The 21,360-nt window shown below is 42.1% G+C and overlaps 1 protein-coding gene across 4 annotated transcripts in view; it reads right to left on the bottom strand.

Moving 5' to 3' along the window:
* The window catches only part of HMGCR (3-hydroxy-3-methylglutaryl-CoA reductase), a 54,712-nt gene that overhangs the window by 21,502 nt on the left and 11,850 nt on the right, over window positions 1-21,360 (bottom strand). Inside the window, exon 1 of one of the 4 annotated variants that reach the window (XM_024732782.1) lies at window positions 762-836. The exons of 2 other annotated variants lie outside the window; for them this stretch is intronic. The gene's annotated coding sequence lies outside the window, so the exon portion shown is untranslated. Of the gene's footprint in view, window positions 1-761; window positions 837-21,360 lie in introns of those variants that run through there. One more of the 4 variants, XM_024732784.1, reaches the window with a different exon arrangement.

The raw sequence follows: 21,360 nt of genomic DNA, 5'->3' as shown, positions 1-21,360 counted from the left end.
GCCCCCCCCCCCAAAAAAAAAAAAAAAAAAAAAAAGAAGAAGAAGAAAGGAGAGGAAGGAGACGGAGAGTAAGAATCGTTGAAGTCTTCGGGCAAGTCTCTACCTTGGGCTCTGCATCCTCTCAATCCGTTTCTCCTGGAAATAACCAGACGCATCTATGCAGATCCACGGTTCTTTCACGGCTCTGGGTTAGTCAGCAGCATTTAAGGTGCTGACGAACAGCAGCGCCAGGGCGTGAGCCCAGTGATAACTGCAAGCCTGGGCGTGAATGCCCACACCTGACAGACCTTCTCGCGTTCCCTCCCCAACCTGCGGGCCTGGCTGCCCCACAGCCCACCAGCATTCCTCGAATTAAGGGGACTCCGAGATCACCCTGCCTGGCACCCTTTCCGCCCCGACGATCGTGACTGCTTGGCCAGCACCGCCGACTTCGGACAGGGCCAGCGAACGCGGCGCCGCCCCGCCGGTCCACCGATGGAGACGGGAGCCCAGAAGAGGCCGGCCCGCCGCCCGCCCCTCTGGCCCAGCTTGGCCCGCGGGCTCCCCGGCATAGATGCGGGCCGCCACTCGGCCGGCCGCGCGTCAAGGACGTCTCCTCGCAGTCCCCGCGGGACCGGGGCGCCACCCCGGGCAAAGCCGCCAGCGCAGCTCCCCCCGGGTCGGCAGGAGGTGCCGGCTGCCCCTTTCCAGAGCCGGACGGAACTCGAGAACCGCCACCTGCACAACCCTAACCCGCTCCCGCCCACCGCCGCCCTCCTCACCTCCCTATCTCACCAAAGGCCACAGTCCCCGGGAGCTGGCGCTCCGCGCGTCTCCAGTCAACGAAGACGCGGAGCGGAAGAAACCTTTGCTTCTACGCACGCTCGGAGCCGGACGAGCCTGTGACCAATAAGGAAGGATCGTCCGATCGTCTAGCCAATCATCTGGGACTTGCTCGGCCTGACGGCGCTACGTCACGAACGGTCGCCTTAACAACCGCCCACAGCTCTCACCCGTGCTGAGAACGGGCACCGCACCATCTCTCACCATGGCTCAGCCAACCAATAGCCAGTCGAATCCCAGCACTAGGGCCTGCCTATTGGTCACAGAGCCGTGGGGGCGCACGCATGGAAGCTGCCTAGGCGAAGACGATAGGGGATCTGGCGGGTGGAGTGTCCTACAGCCCAGGACCTGAGCTGGGGTCACTGTGGCTGTGAGAGTACAATGGCCAGGAGTAGTAGGGAGCAGAATTGGGGCGTGAAGATAAACGCAGGGTCAGGTCAAGGATAGAATGCACAATTACTTGGTGGAGAGAGGTGGAGGTGGCCCTGAAAACCAGGATGTACAAAAGGGAAGGTGGCAGCAAGGAGCAATCCAAACCTCAAGCTGACCCATTTCCGAAACCCAAACCGACACTTTCCTGTGATTTACCCATTCCTGTAAATAGTGTAAATGGCTCCAGTCATGGGGTTTCTCTCTCCCTCCTCCTCTTCCCCCATCTCCCTCCTTCTCTTTCCCCCTTCTCTCCCTCTCTCCCTACAGCACAAGGCACTAGGCACAGACTGTCGATTCGCTCTGAAATGTGCCTGCTTTTTTGTCGTGTCTGCTTTCCCTCTGACCCCTCCCTGCTGCAGACCTTTATTATCTCTTGCCTGAAATAATGCAATAGCCTCTCCTAACTGGTCTCTCCACGCTTAGGTGCTTCCACCTTCCAATCCTATTATTCCGTTGGCCTACCCCCAAATTACCAAGAGTTGCTCATTGTCTGTTGAATTAAAGAAATTGGCAACCCCAATATGGCCCTACCCCACATTTATTATCTCTCACTACTTCCTGTGTCAACCCTACATTTCAGCCAAAAGAGTAACTGTCCTTTTTTCAGTCACACTCAGTACCTTTTTGCTCCCTGTTTATGTTCTCTGTTTAATCTGGACATGCCTGCACATTTCAACTGTTGAAATCCTAACTCTCCTTCAAGGACTATTTCATATGTCACCTCGTTTCCTGATGCCCTCAAATACAGTCATCTCTCCCTACTCAACACCCATAACATGTCCATATTCTGTGACCTGTGTTATTATTATGTGGAACTTTCTTAAGAACAGGAATTGCAATCCCCTCAACGTTTAAAGACCTATATTTTGAAACGCAGTCCCTGATACCCACTATACACTCAGGAGGAGTTTTAATAAACTATTATCTTGATAAATTCTCATAATCCTTATGAAATAGATATTTCCATTTACAAGAAAAAATGAGTTTGTTAAACAACTTGCTTTAGATCACATAGATAATAATTTGGAAAACTGAGATTTGAACACATATCTAAAACTTATACTGGTTCTACTATCCTCCACTGCTTCAGTATAGGATCTTTATTCCTATCTCTTTACGAAATACTTTTCAAGCACCCATTATGTGCAACGCACCTTGGTTGGCACTGGAGTTATAGCAGCCACATGACAGACATGGAAACTTCCTTTATAAACCTTATACCCCTTCATAAAATTAGATGACTGTTAAATATTTGTTGAATTGATCATAATGGAAGGAAAGAGTTTTCACAGTGAAGAAGACTAAGGGGAAGTAACCAAAAACTAAAGTATCCTATTATGAGTCTTATCAAAAGGAAGAAGAAGAAAGAAAAAAAGATCTGTAAGTACTCAGAGCTAGAAACTTTGTCGTACTTTTAATGTCCCCAGAAGTCAAAAGGACCAGCTATCTCAGAATTATAAGTTACAGATTATATAAATGCTTACTAATATAAATTCAAATAAGGATTATGAAGGTGTTTCAACAAAAAGTCTTTAGACCAAGATCTGGAAACTGTATTCCCAAACTCGGCTTAATTAAGAACGCCAGTGAGATTATGAGTTCAAAAGCAAGTAATAAAGAAACTCTAATTGTCTAGTTTTATGTTCTTAAAACAACTTCTATATGATTCCCAATTTATGTCAAAAGGATCTTTATGCACTTAAATAATAATTTGTACTTAATGATAAATCACAAAATTTGACAAGGACACACATAGAAGGGGAAAGTGGGGGCGTGGGGACAAAGGAATCTGTGCTTTCTTCTTTTGTGGGTTTACCCTCACAGCAAAGAGTTTATAAAAGTACAATTTTAAGAGATCTAAATTTAAAGTAGTGAATGGCCCACATTGCCATCTTTATCCACATAGCTCTTAGTATTTACTTATATAAGTATGTTAGCCCTCCATCACTTTTCCTTCTTCTTGTTGTCATAGGCCATGCTTTAGGATGAGGAATTATAACAGGAACAATAATAACAATAGTAGTAAAATTTTACATAGCTCTTTCTATGCACTAGCCACTTTTCTAAGTGCTTTATTTTTATTAACTCCTTTAATTCTCATAACATTCAGAAAGCATTAGTAGAATCTGCATTTTACAAATGATGGAGCTACAGAAACAGAGAAGTTAAGTAATCTGCCTAGGTTTACACAGCTGGAATATGAACTTTGAAGTCCATTTCCTGAGCACATGCTCTAAACCACTCCACTGTGCTATCTTTAGTATTAGCACATATCATGATTGTTGAAGCTTCTGATGATCCATTGTGAAAGACCTTTCATAACATCAACAAAGAGTTTTACTTATTTCCCATTCACAGTTCCCAGCTGTGTTCAAATTTATATCTTCCAGCTTTGGGTAATTTTCTCTCTCTCTTTGTCTTGCACAAAATTTTTTTTTTTTAATTTCAGGGATGTCTTTTTTAACTAGTACATTACAACTGATAACTGGTCACTTAGCTTTTGGCAGATGTTGTGATTGATTATCGCTCCTGCTCAAGGTCAAGAAATATTCACGGAGGAGCTACTCTGTGCTAGGCAAAGGGCTAGGCACTCAAGGTACAGATTCTTATATGTATATATATATTTTACCTGTGCCGCACGGCATGTGGAATCTTAGTTCCCCAACCAGGGATTGAACCCACGCCCCCTGCAGTGGAAGCGCAGAGTCTTTTTTTTAATATTTATTTATTTATTTGGCTGCGCAGGTCTTAGTTGCGGCATGCAGGATCTTTTAGTTGTGGCGTGTGGGATCTAGCTCCCTGACTAGGGATCGAACCCAGGCCCCCTGCACTGGGAGCGGGGAGGCTTAGCCACTGGACCGCCAGGGAAGTCCCTCAAGGTGCAGATTTAAATAAGAAAACATACACAAACGGATCCTTCCAGATAACATGGTAAGGGTTCTGAGTGAGGTATGCCAAGGGTCCACTGAGAAAAGAGGTAGGGCATGGAGTTGGGGTGCAGGGCGTTTTGAACAAGGGGAGGAAGTGGTTTGAAGGAAGGCTATTGTAGGCACTAGAGTCAAGATTGTGAGCATGAGAATGGAGGTGACAGATACAGGAGCAGAACATTTAATTTGGCAGAAATCTTGAAGTACTGTAGGATAGGAGATATTTAAAAGGTGAGGAAGTCATGAGCAGGTTGGCTGATCTCAAGTTTCTACTGGTGGCATCTCACGTGGGCCAAAGTCTTGGCTACTCCTCTTTTTAAATTTTTTTTGCTATTTTACTTCAGTAGCAAAACTTAGAATTCTGCTTCTTTGTTTCTAAAACTTTCTAAACAGAAATCAATAGCTGGAGCCTCTCTTGAAGTTAGGAGCAAAGGTCTCTGCAGGAGAGGGTGCCCACAGTTAAAGATTTCTTCTGTCCACCAAACCTGCTTTCACTGTTTAATAGTGATTTTCTTTAGTTTCCCCATTCCTCTCTTTAGGCCCTTCCCCAGCTTTGTAGAATCAGTTGGGGAGTGGGTATGAGATATATTGGAATATATATATATTTTTTCTTTTAAAGGAATTTACACTCCTCAGGAAAAAAGAATGTTCAGACAGCATATCAATAGAAACAGCATATCTATAATGAGGAGTAAACATCTATTCCCGAGATTCTTAGGGATTCTTGGCTAGGGTGACTGGTTCCCAAAAAAAGTCAATGAAAGACCAATAAAAGGGGAAAGAAAAAGAACTCATTTTGACCCAAGTGTGAGCACCACTTTTTCTCCTTCAGTAGCAAACCTGGTCCTGGTCTCAGTTGATAAGAGTGGAGTGAGCCATTTACTATAAAATCTGTATCCAGCTCAGTTGTCAAGTCCCCAGTATCTTCTTCCTGTTCACCTTCATTCTTCCAATCCCAACCTCTTCCTTCAGCTTTATATTTGCTCCCAGTTGAGGGAGGAAATTATAATGGTGCGAGAAAAAACAAGGCAAGTGTAAAAGAAAATAAAGAAGGATGATGGCGCAAGGGGGCTCTCTTCAGCTTCCCTGAGCAACTCCATTGAAAGAAAAGACAAAGAACAATTGCCCAGGCCTGCAAATAGCAGGCCATCTTTTAATATGAAAGTACTGTCGCTCGTACGTAAATATGGCCCAAAAAGTATATAGCACCCTAACTGTATCTGCTACAAATTGCAATGAATTTGGCTACAAGTAACAGAAAGCCTAAACTAGAAGTGGCTTCAACAAGATGAGCGTTTCTTTTTATTCTTGGGTAAAGAAAACTGGAAATAGTTCATCTAGGATTAACATGGAAGTGCAAGATGCTTTCAGGGACCCTTCTGTCTCTCTGCTTCACCATCCTCAGCCTGTGTTTTCCATCCTCAGGGTCACCTTATGGTCCAAGATGGCAACTGGAGCTCCATTTCCATATCTGCATTCCAGTCCTTTTGGAAGGAGCAGAATAAAAACAAAAGGGTGGAAAAAGGGCCCCTCCCAACTGAGTCAGCTCCTTTTCATTGTTTATATCTCAGTGGCCAGAAATACAAGGCCACACCTAGCAACAAGGGAGCTGGGGAATGTAACCTTTTTTTCGACAATGTGCCCAGCTCAAAACTGAAGAAAGGCTCCCACCTCTAAATCTTCCATATTGTCCCCACACTGGGTGAGCATACAGTAAGTACCCAAACCAGTTGCTGATCACTTAACTCAAAAACAGGAAACAATTTTACTATCAAGATTTTAGGGGCATAGCAAAAGATATAAACCTAAGATCAAAGATCTGTTATTTTATAAACATTAGCTTGAAAGGTCAATGGAATTCTCATTAACATCTAGACTTTGAGTTTCAGCTAAATCCACCGAAAATGTATAATATTACAAATGGTTGAACATAAAAAGGTAATCTGTGAAACTAGCAAAGAGGGCTCTCTTTCTCTCTTCTCAGAATAAAGGGTCTTGGGAATCCCCTGGTGGTCCAGTGGTTAGGACTGCACTTTCACTGCCAAGGACTCAGGTTCAGTCCCTGGTCAGGGAACTAAGATCCTGCAAGCCAAGTGGTACAGCCAAAAGAAAAAAAAAGAAAAAGAAAAAAAGAATAAAGGGCCTCACTGGTCTTATTCATTGCTTTAACACCTGTAACACTGAATGAATAGTTACCAGCAACTTTCAACCAGCGTGTGGTCTTGATTTCCCTGCTTTTTCCTCTGCATCGTTTAATACCTACCATGATCTCCATGCTTTTTTACCACAATGGCTACCTCCTTCTCTGAAATTGCTTAGGCCTGTGACTCCTGCCTCCCTGAGAAGGTTTCCAGTTCTTTCCACATTTGTTTCAGCTGGACTGAACTGAAACTAGTTATTGATGCTTTCAAAGCCCATGTCTTGGGGGCCCCGATGAGCACTGATAAGTCTCCTGACCTTGTCTCATCCCTAAAATCTTACTTTTTCCGTTTGACTTTGCTCTTTCCAGGCCTTGAAGAATTTGTGCTTCTTGAATGACAGTATGTTATGAGATGTTCTTGATAAAATCTCCCTAGCTGGGTCCAAACATCCCTAAAGCTAATTTTTCCCTTCTCCTGGAGAATGAGTAGAATTAGCAAACTAACCTCTGTTCTCAAGAAAGGTATTGCCTGCTTTGTGACCACCTAGAGGGGTGGAATAGGGAGGGTGAGAGGGAGATGCAAGAGGGAGGCAATATGGGGATATATGTGTATGTATAGCTGATTCCCTTTGTAATAAAGCAGAAACTAACACACCATTGTAACGCAATTATACTCCAATAAAGATGTTAAAAAAAAAAAAAGAACGAACGGTATTGCCAAGGTCTCTGTGCTTCCTCTAGAAAGATGGGCTGTTTATCTTCCCCAAGGGAGAACATAAAACATCTGCAAAGACTGCTCAATGCCTCTCTGCTCAGAACTCCCGCTTGCTTGTTCTTTTGAAATACACGTTTAGGAAGGAATTTGACCCATGTACACCAAGGAAAGTTAAGATAATTATAGTTGGGCTAATAATTTTTGCCCTAAAGAAGGTAATGCAAGTAGCCAGAACAGACCCTTGCCCAGTCCTTTATTGAAACAGTTGCTCTAGAAACTCTCCAGGAGCTTGATTACAGGCTGTGGACAAAGCCTTAGGTCTCCTCTACTTTATTCCTCACAAGAGGAGCCATCTTTATTTTGGAATCTAGGACTAGTTGGACACCAAATAATCTCAATTTTGGTAAAGAGCTTAAAGCTCAGATTGTAATATCTGGCCATTGTGTGACACTGCATTTAATAGGGAATAAAGTGAGAGTGAAACTGTTTGGTCTCTGTTTTTAGGTGCCCTTCTCATTCTAGTAAAAAGAAAAAGATAAAAGTATAGTCAGGTACAGAGAAGGAAGGCATTCTGATTTGGGTAGCCCTTAAATATAACAGAAGCATTTCTGTCCACTCTCCCCTGCACACATATGATAGACCCACTTCTCTCTGGTACCCTATTCTTTCCAAGCAGGCCTGACTGAGTCTAAAACTTCAACCTGCTTTTTCAGTTGATCCTATTCCTCCTTCACCGAGAGTAGGACTGTCTTGGTTTGCATTCCCCCAAAGGCAAAGACTGGGTCAAAAACCCTAGTGCAGTAACTCATTTGGGGGATGACTCCAGGAGGTCAGAATAAGAATGCAAAGAATAACAGGGAAGAAGGAAAAGGCCAGTATCCAGCTAGCCACCACTGTGGGCAACTGGGGCTCAGTTCTGCTGGGGACCCTCTGTAGAATGGCCCTCTGAAGGATGGCGGAGAGGGGGTGGGGGAGTGGTGGTGAGGTGGGATCACTTGTCCCTCACTCTTTGGTTGAGAATGCCTTCTGGGGCACACTTCCAGCTACATGTACGCAGAGCAGAGATACTGAGGCTTTGGAAAAAGCCTTGAGACAAAAAAGTTGGAAGACTTGATGGTTGACACTTGAAGGTGGAAGTCTTCAGCCTGCCAGGAATTGCTGCTGCTGATGACACACGAGCAGGAGACGTGGCAAGAGGTACCTCGTAGCTGTGAGGACTGCATCATGGGTTGCCATGCCAGCCTTTTCATTCCTTTTATATTCCTACTGGGCCTCTTTTGACTACAAGCCCTAAGCCATTTCAGAAGCTGGCCCTGTTCCCCCCGAAATCGTTATAATTCCTTCCTAATGCCTGGGCAATAGTATTCCACTCACAAACCACATTCTGAAGGCCTCTTATTTTCTCACTTTGGTTGTCCTTGGCCTCTGAGTAGACCTGGTCCCCGTAACTGGTGGATGTCAACATTTTTAAGCTTGCAAGTACTCTAGTTTACATATGGAAAGTGATCAATATATATTTGTTGATGGCTCTAACAATAGTGAAACTATGACTCTGGTTATAAATACTGTTAAGCAGGAACTTGCCCAGTCAAGTCAAGTCAACAAACATTTCTTGCCCTGAGTATTTCAAAGAAAGGACAAGAGGGCTGATGGCTGGTTAAGCAGGAATTCATGAAGCTTCTACATACAGGTGGAGTTACTATGATTCCAATATGTAAACTCTTATCTTTGTTGGACAGAGGAAGCATATTATTTGTGGGAGTTATTTTCTAAAATCAGTGTAAAATCAGAACTCCAGCAGAATCCCAAAGCTTTTTAATTTTTTTAAAACCATGTGAGGAGGGAAAATGTCCCAGTCAAAAGTATCCTTGAATTCTACTTATATTTCTTAAAATATAGGGTGCATATTACAGATTTGACAGAAATTCTTCTGCACACTAGATTTGACACCACCTGACTACTGAAAGAGTCTATCAGAGATAGGTAAGCGTTTGAAACTTTCTGCCTGTAAGATTTAACTATGAAGTCCTAATATGCATGAGAACTAGCTAGTGAATGGTAATATATCCCTGCTTGCCTACCGAGTTGCTCTAATCTGTGTCAGTGTTACCCTTCTACTTGCTGTTAGATTTGAGATGTACTTCTTGTTATGAGAATTAGCCCATTATTTGTGATATATTTTGCAAATGTTTTCTTCCAGTTTGTCTGACCTTGCTTATAGTGATTTTTGCCATGCAAAAGTTTTGGGTTTTGTTTTTGTTTTTTTAAATGTAGTCTTTTATTATATCTGGATTTTGAATTATAATTCAAAAGCCTTTCCCTACACCCAGATTATAAAGGAATCCATCTGTGTTTTCTTTTAGTACTTGTTGGGTTTTGTTCTTTACATTAAGATCTCTGATTCCTTTGGAGTCTATTTTTGTACATGGTGTGAGGTGTAGATCCAATTTTGTCTTTTGCCAAGTGGCTGTATTCCGGTTTTCTTATACAGAGAACACTGTATTCTCTGCAGCCACATCTATAACTCCCTCTTAGGGTGAGTCACTTCTGCCTGTATTGAATCATCTTAGTTTTTTTGTTTGGTTCCAACAAAACAAACAGTATCCTTGGTTCCAAAGGGTACTATTTTCTGAAACTGCTTACAGATTCTGGGGTGTACCTTACCTGGAGCCCTAGTGCTTCATGAAAAGAATATTGTATTTAAAAAACACTTTTCTGATGGTCCAGCCCTGCTCAAGGATTGTGGATATTTTAAGTAAGGTGGATGATATGGTTCCCATGATTAAGGAGTATATGTAGAGTGATTAGAAAACAAATGAAGACTGCATAGAACTAATGAAATTTACATTTTGGCTTACTGTCTCAATACCAGGAAGTACTTTCCCTGCACTAGTGTAATTCGTTTTTTTAAAAATTGAGATGTAGTTGATTTACAATGTTCTATTAGTTTCAACACGGTGATTCACAATCTTTAAAGATTATACTTCATTTATAGCTATTATAAAATATTGGGTATATTCCCTGTGATGTACAATATATCCTTGTAGCTTTTTTTGTTTTTTTTTTTTGCGGTACGTGGTCCTCTCACTGTTGTGGCCTCTCCTGTCGTGGAGCACAGGCTCTGGACACGCAGGCTCAGTGGTCACGGCTCACGGGGCCAGCCGCTCCGCAGCATGTGGGATCCTCCCGGACCGGGGCACAAACCCGTGTCCCCTGCATCGGCAGGCGGACTCTCAACCACTGTGCCACCAGGGAAGCCCTAGCTTATTTATTTTTTACATAGTAGGTTGTATCTCTTAATCTCCTACCCCTATTTGTCCCTCCCCCCTTTCCTCTCCCCAATGGTAACAACTAGTTTGTTTTCTGTATCTGTGAGTCTGTTTCTTTTTTGTTATATTCATTAGTTTTATTTTTTAGACTCCACATGTAAGTGATAACATATAGCATTTGTCTTTCTCTGACCTATTTCACTAAGCATGATACCTCCAAGTCCATCCATGTTGTTGCAAGTGGCAAAGTTCTTTTTATGGCTGAGTAGTACTCCATTTTGTGTGTGTGTGTGTGTGTGTGTGTGTGTGTGTATCACATTTTCTTTATCCATTCATCTGTTGATGGACACTTAGGTTGCTTCCATCTCTTAGCTATTGTAAATAATGCTGCTATGAACTTTGGGGTGCATGTATCTTTTCAGATTAGTGTTTCTGTTTTCTTCGGATATATATAGGGTAATTAGTCTTTACGAATGAGTTGCTTTTGAATTATTCTTTTCAGCTGCAGATAATGGAGAACCTAACTCACAGAGGTTTAAACATTTTTCCTCCTCTCACATCAAGAAATCTGGAGGTAGGTGGTTACTAGCATTGGTCCAGTAGCACAATAGTGTCAGGAATAGCACCTCTACAATTCTGTTGGCCTTTGACACATGGTCCCAAGAGGGCTGCTGAAGCTCCAGGTGTTACATCTGGGTTCTGAATAGTAGTAGAATGTGCCATCCCCAAATACACCACTTTGGCACAAGGATAATTTTGAACTAGAGGCACTTGAAAAATAGAAGATTCAGGAAAGGCACTGTGACCTCCTTTTTTCTTCCTGAAAGCACTTTTTCTTTCATGTGGAAGATGCTCTCTCTACACCAGGAAGGAAAGAATATTCTTATCACCAGAGATCAGGAGTCAAGGCTAAGGGAAACCTGTACAAACAGATTTGTTAAATCAACACTTATATTCCTTTAGCCTCCCCATATATTTTAGTTACTTTTCCACAATTAGTACTCTTTGTTCAACCTGGTATATAAGCACTTAGGTGTAACTGCTTTTTGGGTCTTCATTTTTCTGTGAAGTCTCTCACGTAGATGTAAAAAATGAAATTTGTACACTTTTCTCTTGTTAACCTGTCTTATGTCAACTTAATTCTCAGGCCCAGCCAGAGACTCTAAGAGGGTTGAGGAAAAGTTTTGCTTCCCCTATAGTTCAAAGGAGAAATAAGGTGAAAGGGCATACTGCATCTATCTCTTTTATCAGAAAAAAAATTCTCCAAAGTTCTTCAGAAGACTTCTACTTATGTTTCTTTGGCCAGAACTATCACGTGGCCACCCTTAAATGCAAGAGAAGCAGGGAAATAAAATATTTAAGTTTTGTAATCTCTTTTGGGGGAAACAGCAAGGGAGAGGGGACTGGGAATGGCTACTTAACCAACCAATGGATCGACCACATTGAAATATCTCATTTCTGCTTGCTGAAAACAATGTCTGGTATGATGCAGGTATGAAAATGCAGTACCAGATCTTATGCAATCTAAGTAAAATTTAAACAAGCAGAAGGTAGGAATCTCAACAGCATGAGATGAGAGATCTGCTTAAAGCTCTGCTATTGATGGCATGCATCTCCCAACTCCTAGTCTCTATGCCTCACAATTCAAATTCAGATGGAAGAGGTTGGTTGGACCAGGTTGAATTGGCTGCCCACTCTTATTGAGGTCACAGGCAGGGGGCAAGTCATGGAGAGAAAGCCTGACCACTGAGGGATTATCCCTGGAGATGCTGGGGGCAAAGGGATAGCATATTTTAGTATATGTAAGTATAAATAATGTAAAAATCTAAACAACTTAGTATGTTGGTATGTGATAATTGGTGCTATGTTGTCAGATCCAGAAACCCAAAGAAGACAACTGCCCCTTAAGTAGGGTAATTATGCCTGTTCTTAAGTAGAAATGTCTTGATTTCCAGTTTCAGAAATTTAGCAGGCAAGTTTGTTAGTTTTTGTTTTGTTTGGGATACTATGATATAATCAAAATAAATAGCTATTTGGTCTTTGTCCCTGGTTCCTGGCACACAGCTACTAAAACCTTTAGAATCTGCAGAGTGATGAAAGTGTCTTTTGTATGCTAATTAGACAACTAGTGGCTGGGGTCCCTAGATAGTGTCAGGATGAGGGCTGGTCACCACAAAGACCAAGGCATGATTAGAGGGTTGGAATTTTCACCTCAACTCCCCCTCCCCCAATGCCCTGTGTCTTCAATTTCTTTTTGAATAATCCACCTGTCTTATTTGTGTTTATACACCTGCCTTTCCTCAAACAACACAATAGAGCACAATCTTGATCTCAACTGATCTGGTCTCTCAGAGCCCTTTCACTTCAAAAGGTCTTGATCTGGTGGTGCTGAGCTTGTAAGGGCACAGACTTGGACCTGGACCTGGGAGCAAACCTAATCCCCTCGTCCTGACCTCTCCTCCCCGACTTACTATCTCTATGATTGGGACAAGTTGTTTGACTTTTCTGAGGCCCTTTCCTCACCTGTAGTATCCAATGATTTATCTCACAGGGTTGTTGTAAACTTGAATGTATGCATAATACCTGGTATGTCATCACTCAACAAATGGTGATGGCTGTAACTGTCTTAGAATATTCCCAAAAGATTTCTTCTGGACTTTCTACAATCCAGCCATTTGACAGCTTTCAGACAAACTATATTTCCACTCTTTGCTTTAACCTGTTCAGAATATTCCATGCAGTGGTAGCCCCAGTCTGGGAGCATAAACCATATTTATCCTGCAAGTTTAAACAAGTCCTAGTGCAGTGGAGCAGAGGGCCTTGAGAACTGCAGAAATTCTTAGGAAAAAACTCATCCTCAACCTAAGGAGCAAGGGCACCAAAGCTTGGTCTGAAAGGATTAGGCCTCTTCGGAAAGGGCAATTCTGAAGTCACCAGGATATGCACTGACCTTACCTTTTCCAAGGACTTAAGGATGAGCAAAGCAGGAAAAAAAAAAAATCTGTGCCACTTTAACCTCAGTGCCATTCTGGAATGTATGCAATTTAAGTAGGGTGAAGTGTTGAGGACAGAGGATATGCCAGTTGTGGTTGGGGGATCTGTGTAGTCAACACCAGGAGCCTCAGAAGGCATCAGAAACCTGGAGTGGAACCACCCAGTGGCAGGCGATGGCAAAGAATGGCCTAGGATCCTTCCACCAATGGCACAGGCAAATAAAGAGACCAGTGAGGCACCCAGGATGACCTCCTGTACTATTTGAAAGGGATTTGAGTTAATGGAGGAGGTCATTCACCCAATTTGCCAGGGCCAGCTGAGTGGAGGACTCCTATTTGAAATTATTTTAGCCCTGCTCCCAGCTGGTGTGACTTGGAAAAAGTGGGTTTCATCATCAGCTGGCACAAGATAAAAGAACAAATAAAAATTACTCTATCATAGAAATTCTTTTATCATGAAACATATTTGACCTGCAAACTTCACACAAACTGTACAAATGAATGGTGCAAGGGCAGCTTGGACACCTGGCTTCACTTTGACCTGAGTAAATGTTGAAATTTTAAAAAATTTATTGCTTATTCTCCTCAGCAGCTTTTCCATGTTTAGGCTAGTTTCCTAAAAAACTCTATGGGACGCTTACTGAAAATACACATTGTTGAGCCCTTCCTCTGGGTGATTAGGCCTTATTAGTCAACAGGTGAGAGCTAACTGTACATTTTTAAGTGCTTTGCTAAAAAACTAAGATGTGTGCTATAAGTGAGGTGGGTCATGAAAGCTGCACTGATACAAGGCACCAGGAACCCAATGAAAGGACTCAAGGAAAATACCATTCCCCACCTTCACCCTCTGCTCAAAGGCTCAACACATTCGGTCATGTGTTGTGTACACATGGGAAGAGGGAGAAGGGAAGTTTTTATCTCTTTTTGTCCCAGGGTGGGATTGTTCACTGTTCTCTACATCTTTTCTTAGCCAACATATCAAAAAGCTACTTGGCATTTCTGCATTGGTTCCTTTAACCTCTATTTATTCCAGATTTGGGGCTCTTGGTTGTTACAGAAGTCCTACCTAAAGAGGCCAAATTGAACATATATGTTATGGTGTCTACAAGTACTATAGATCTAAGCCAGAACAAATAGAAACTGAATTGCCGGGGCTTCCCTGGTGGCGCAGTGGTTGAGAGTCTGCCTGCCAATGCAGGGGACACGGGTTCCAGCCCTGGTCTGGGAGGATCCCACATGCCGGGGAGCAACTGGGCCCGTGAGCCACAACTACTGAGCCTGCACGTCTGGAGCCTGTGCTCCACAACGAGAGGCCACAACAGTGAGAGGCCCGCACACCGCAATGAAGAGTGGCCCCCGCTCGCTGCAACTGGAGAAAGCCCTCGCACAGAAACGAAGACCCAACACAGCCAAAAATAATAAATAAATAAATTTAAGAAAAAAACTGAATTGCCCTTGCCATTTGGATTTATTGCTCGAAACAAAAAAGCTCCTGATGTGTTTGGCTTGACCACGATCCATTTTATTTTATTAAAAAAATTTTTTTGTAGCTTTATTGGAGTATAATTGCTTTACAATGTTGTGTTAGTTTCTGCTGTACAACAAAGTGAATCAGCTATATGTATACATATATCCCCATATCCCCTCCCTCTTGCGTCTCCCTCCTACACTCTCTATCCCACCCCTCTAGGTGGTCACAAAGCACCGAGCTGATCTCCCTGTGCTATGTGGCTGCTTCCCACTAGCTATCTATTTTACATTTAGTGTATATATGTCCATGCCACTCTCTCCCTTCATCCCAGTTTCCCCTTTCCCCCGCTCTGACCTCAAGTCCTTTCTCTACATCTGCGTCTTTATTCCTGCCCTGCCACTAGGTTCATCAATACCGTTTTTTTAGATTCCATATATGACCATGATCCATTTTAAACCTACGTACCCCACATTAGGTTTAGGAGGCCAGAAAATAGTCCCCTTACCATTCTTCCTATCTGCCCAGTCACCTCCCACAGAAACATCCTTGTCCTGCAACTTATGGTGCCTGCTTCTCAGGTGGGTGGAGATGCAGGCCTATTTGGGTCATGCCTAAGTTCACAGGACTGAGACCATCTCCAACTTTAGTGCACCCAAGAATATGGTGGGGGAGAGTTGTTTAATATGCAGATTCCTGAGCCTCACTTCTGGATGTTGATTTCACAGGTCTAGGAAGGGGCCTGGGTAATTTGCGTTTTAAAAAAAGTAGCCCAGGTGATTTTAGTGCACGGGATTGATGCATCTCACTTAGAGGAATACGGGCCTAAATGTCTATAGGTAGATAGGCAAAAAGACCACATAAGAGCTTTAGGAACGTAATTCAAAAGGCAGAGTAGGAAAGACTAGAGTTAAAACTTGGGATAGCTATTGCAATATGGTTTTCAAACTACATGCATGTAAAAAATGGAAATACACTTTCTAAAAAGTCTATTCTTGTATTATGAGGTGCACACTGTATCTCTACTCTCTTCTATCCTATTTTCAGCAGTTGTCTTGAAAGGCAGCTTTGCCTGGTTGTCTTTACAAGTTCACGCAGCCCAGGCTGCTTGAACCCTTTTCAGACTTTAACAAGGACCCCTGTACTCACCCTACTGCACTGGACAACACCCTTGTCAATCTCAACAGCTGTTCTGAAGTGGGCACACCATGCTTTCCAGGGACCATCTGTCAGCTCTTCGGGGCTTCCCTGTTCTCAGGTCTGTCAGACACGCCCCTGTTCCTCTCTGCTTCCTCCTGCATAGCCCCAGGTACACACAGCTCTTGGGACCATGGATGTTTATCTCCACCCATTTGTATTTTCAGGTCCATGGAGAGACCTTGGCAAATAGTCATGTTGTAAATGTCCACGAGTTTTTGGTTTTGCCACTTAGTTTTTATGTGGGAATTTGAAAAGATTAAAAACCTGTGCTACTGCCACTGCCACTTTCACCTTGACTTTCTTTATAACGTTACACAATCTGTGTATCTTTAAGCAGTATATTTTGGATAGTTTTTCTCTTCCTTTGAAAATTATATAAATTGGTATGCTCTGCCATACCTTCCTTTTTTGGCCAAATTTTATGTTTTTGAGTCATTCGTGTTGATACTTATAACTGTATTCATTCATTTTTGCTGCTGTATTTACATTATATGACTATATATCACAATTCATTAATCCATTCTGTTAATATTTTTTTTCAGATTTTGATAATCATAAATAAGGCTTTGATGAATATTCTATACTTGCCTTTTAAAAATTTATTTATTTATTTATTTATTTTTTGGCTGCATTAGGTTTTCATTGCTGCGCGGGCTTTCTTTAGTTGCAGCGAGCAGGAGATACCTTCATTGCGGTGCGCGTGAGGGCTTCTCATTGCAGTGGCTTCTCTTGTTGTGGCGCGTGGGCTCTAGGCACGTGGGCTTCAGTAGTTGTGGCACACAGGCTCAGTAGCTGTGGCTCGCGGGCTCTAGAGCGCAGGCTCAGAAGTTGTGGCGCACGGGCTTAGTTGCTCCGCAGCATGTGGGATCTTCCTGGACCAGGGCTCAAACCTGTGTCCCCTGCATTGGCAGGTGGATTCATAACCACTACGCCACCAGGCAAGTTCTATACTTGTAATGCACATGTGTAAGATCTTCCAAGGAAGTGTGCCTAGGTAGATATGAAATGGTATTACTTTTAATTTCAATTTGCATTTTCCTGCTTACAAAAGAAGTTGAGCATCTTTTCATGTTTACCCACCAACCAAGTCTCCTCTTATATGAAATGCCTGTTTGTGACCTTTGCACATTTTTCTATGGATTGTTTGATTTTTTTTCTTATTGATTTAGAAGAGCTTTTTATATACTCTGGATGTTAATAATTTCCTGGTTATGTTCTACAAATAATTTTTTCCTGGTTTGTACATTTCTGTTTTTGGGCTCTCCTTGTCTTTTCCAAGAATATAATTCTTAATTTCTATACTATATACTTTATCAACCTTTTTAAAATGAATTTTGCTTTTTCTGTTTTGTTTATGAAATCCTTCCTTACCTTGAGATTATAAAGATATATTTTCTTCTAAATGCTTAAAAATTTGGCTTCTTCATTGACCCATATGGAATTCATTTTTGTGTATAGTTTGAGGTATGGATCCAAATTTAATATTTTGTACACGAAGAACTGTTCCAATACCATTTCTTAAATATGTCCCCCTGGGCTTCCCTGGTGGCGCAGTGTTTGAGAGTCCGCCTGCCGATGCAGGGGACGCAGGTTCGTGCCCCAGTCCGGGAAGATCCCACACGCCGTGGAGCGGCTAGGCCCATGAGCCATGGCCGCTGAGCCTGCGCATCCGGAGTCTGTGCTCCGCAATGGGAGAGGCCACAACAGTGAGAGGCCCACGTACGGCAAAAAAAAAAAAAAAAAGTCCCCCCTTCCCTATTGATCTTCATTGCCAAGCAGTTCATACATGCATGGATCTAGTTATGTAGTTATACTCTTTCACTGAGCTATTTGTCTATATCTGCTCCAGTATATATAATAATTCATAGTTTTAAAATACATTTTGATATCTGATAGGACAAGTCTTCCCTTTCCCCAATCTCATATTTTTTGCCTCCCCCATCATACTGCCTCAATAATTCCTCAATAATGTCTCTATTTATTTCCCTCTCCAACAAGCCAGATTAGAAAAATGGTCCCAGATTGCAGAACGAGGTTTCCTAACTCGTGTGGAGCTCAGCCCAGCCCCACATGTTGACAGCCATAAGCAGGTATTTGTTTCTTAGGTGTGCATAGGAATGCTACCACTAGTATCTAAGCTTTATGGATTTTTTCTATAAGTAATAGCATTTTCATAAATAATTGATGGTTATGGAAAAATGTCTATGAAAATTACAGGGACCAAATTATTCTCTAATTTTCAACTAGAGAAGTTAAGGCAGAGAGAGATTAGAGAAAGTTTCTACGGTAACTTTTTTTCCTCACTCATCAGCTACCACCCATCACCTACTTAGGTCCTGAACTTCTAGTGAAAGTGAGATGGGAAAGGTAATGCATCAAGTCAAAGGGAAACATGGCAAAGATCTTTGGGGGACTGGGTACCTCGAACAGCCTTGAGGGGTTAAGAAACACCTACCTTTTGGTTAAGAGAACAATGACTGGACTGCAGTTATCTTAGGATAAATCTGGATTCTGTAAACTTACCACTTCCCATGATTTTGCTTTAGTTTTCTCTTCTTCCTTGGCTTCCTTTCTACCCCTTCCCTCCTGTTGTCTCTTCTCTCTTACTCTCTGCTTATACTCCTGGACACTTCTGTTCCTTTCAGATGCCATTCTACACAAGTTCTTCCTTTTTGCTTTTGGAGGTTTTTACACTGCTCTGGTACTCTTGCTTAGGGACCTCTCATATGGTTCTTCATGATAATGCCCATTATATAATGTAGTAACAAATGCTGTTTAAGTTCACAGCAGGCTAGATGAGGAAATGTCAGCTATGTTTTATCTTAAGTGTTTACATACACACCAATGTATGTAAAGTTATTTAATCACAGGAGAGATTCTATTTGTCTTGAGGATTTAAGGCTTTTTTGGGTTTTTTTGTTTTTTTTTTGCTAAGTCACATTTGCTATCAAAACTGCTGCTCTGTCTTGTCCTGTCTTTAAATACCCACTAGATGTTGCTACAGGGCTGTGGGAAAAAGTCTTCAGTTTCATCCAAAGCTTCTGAATTACTGAACTAGAAACTTGCAGCCATCAGAAACAGGAAGGATATAAGCTTAAACACAGAAACAGGAAGCATATCTTCAAAAGATAGGACGGAAGTAAAACTGACTAAGGACTGAATATTTAAAAGACAATGTTGGTGTAATTGAAACTTGTGCATTAGCATTTTGACATCTGTCAGCTGAATACAATGTTAAATCTTTAGAGATTATCTCTCCTAGGGCATCTGAAACTTGACTGAGGTTTCAAATCAGGTTTCAAAAACAGTACAAACATTCTGGACATCCTAAAAAGTATTTAATATTGTAAAAATTACTGTTTTCTCATTCTAAAAGTATTACATTGCCATTTAAGCAATTAGGAAAATAATAGGAAATTATAGAGGAGAAAATAATTACCCAGAACTCAAGGATAGTCACTCAAGGTGACTGTCTTTTGCATTTTAGCACATTTCTTTCCTTCCAGCTTTTCTCCTATACTTTTTTTTTTTTTTTTCCCCCGGTACGCGGGCCTCTCACTGTCATGGCCTCTCTCGTTGTGGAGCACAGGCTCCAGATGCGCAGGCTCAGCGGCCATGGCTCACGGGCCCAGCCCAGCCGCTCTGCGGCATGTTGGATCTTCCCAGACCGGGCACGAACCCGTGTCCCCTGCATCGGGAGGCAGACTCTCAACCACTGTGCCACCAGGGAAGCCCTCTCCTATACTTTCTAAACTATAAAATATTGTATAAATTATATATGTATATATATACTTTTTGCTTAATTATATATGTTGTATATGTATATATACATACATTTTTGTTTGATAACATATTGTATATATATGATATACGATGTGTGTATATATACACACAATATACACACATACACACACATACACACATCTTGTGGAAGCTATTAAACATAATAACAACCAGCCCTATGATGTGTGGGAGCAGGGCAGGCGGCGGCGGGGGGGTTACTTGTAAAATTTGCAGATTTCTGTGGTGTAAATACTCCAAAACTTACTCTACACATTATTAGTTCTTCTTTCCTGGTCCTCTTCCTCCACTCAGTAAACCACAAAATCTGGCCCCATAGTAAAATGTAACAAAATAATTGAGAAGTGATGAGTTTTGGGTATTTACTGCCTTTATTTTTAATATAATTTGTTCAATTATGCTTATATACTTTAATTTTTAATAGTGACTACGTTTAATAACTGACTTCCAAATTCCTGAAAATTTAATAATCAGCTCTTACAAACTAGTAGAAGCTGGATCAAGTTCACCTTTGACACCACTCTAGTAAGAACTTCCCTGCCTCCCTCCCGCAACTCTCTGTCTTCCCCATAGTCCAGTCCTGGAGAGATCAGCCTTTGAGGTTAGTTAAGGGGAGGAAGGGAAGCAGAAAAGAAAAAGCAACGTGTAGAATAAGTTCTGCTTAAGCAAAGGTTTTTAGCGTAAGACACAAAAAGCACTGTATTGGGTTGTTTAGTGCCGCCCTCCCCCAAATTCATGTTCTTCTAGGAACCTCAGAATGCAACCATATTAGGAAATAGGGTTGTTATAGTTGTAATTTAAGTTAAGGTGAGGTCATAGTGGAGTAGGGTAGGCCCTGCTCTAATATGACTAGTGTTCTTACAAGAAGAGGAGGAGACACAGAGAAAGAGATGTACAGGGAGAAGACCACTTGATGAAGGGGGTAGAGATTGGACTCAAGGCAAGGAATGCCAAGAACTATCAGCAACAGCAAAGCTAAGAGGAAAGAATGGAATGGATTCTCACCTAGAAGCTTTAGAGAGAGCCTGGCCTGGCCAACACCTTGATTTTAGACTCCTGGCCTCCAGAATTGTGAGATAATGAATTTCTGTTATTTAAGCCATCCAGTATGTGGTAATTTGTTACAGCAGCCCTAGGAAACTAATGCAAGCACTTACTGTACAAGAAGAAATTGATAAACTGGACATCACTCAAAACCTATTTCTGATGAAAAGGCATTAATAAGAAAATGAAGGGTTGGTTCAAGATGGCGGAGTAGAAGGACGTGCGCTCACTCCCTCTTGCGAGAGCACTGGAATCACAACTAATTGATAAACAATCATTGACAGGAACACACTGGAACTCACCAAAAAAGATACCCCACATCTAAAGACAAAGGAGAAGCTGCAATGAGACGGTAGGAGGGGCGCAATCACAATAAAATCAAAAAAACCGCTGGGTGGGTGACTCACAGACTGGAGAACACTTATACCACAGAAGTCCACCCACCAGAGTGAAGGTTCTCAGCCCCACGTCAGGCTTCCCAACCTGGGGGTCTGGCAAAGGGAGGAGGAATTCCCAGAGAATCAGACTTTGAAGGCTAGCGGGATTTGA

Source organism: Neophocaena asiaeorientalis, unplaced genomic scaffold (assembly GCF_003031525.2).
Source record: "Neophocaena asiaeorientalis asiaeorientalis breed wild unplaced genomic scaffold, Neophocaena_asiaeorientalis_V1.1 scaffold515, whole genome shotgun sequence".
Classification (NCBI taxonomy): Eukaryota; Metazoa; Chordata; class Mammalia; order Artiodactyla; family Phocoenidae; genus Neophocaena; species Neophocaena asiaeorientalis.
This window is presented reverse-complemented; position numbering and strand designations above follow the sequence as displayed.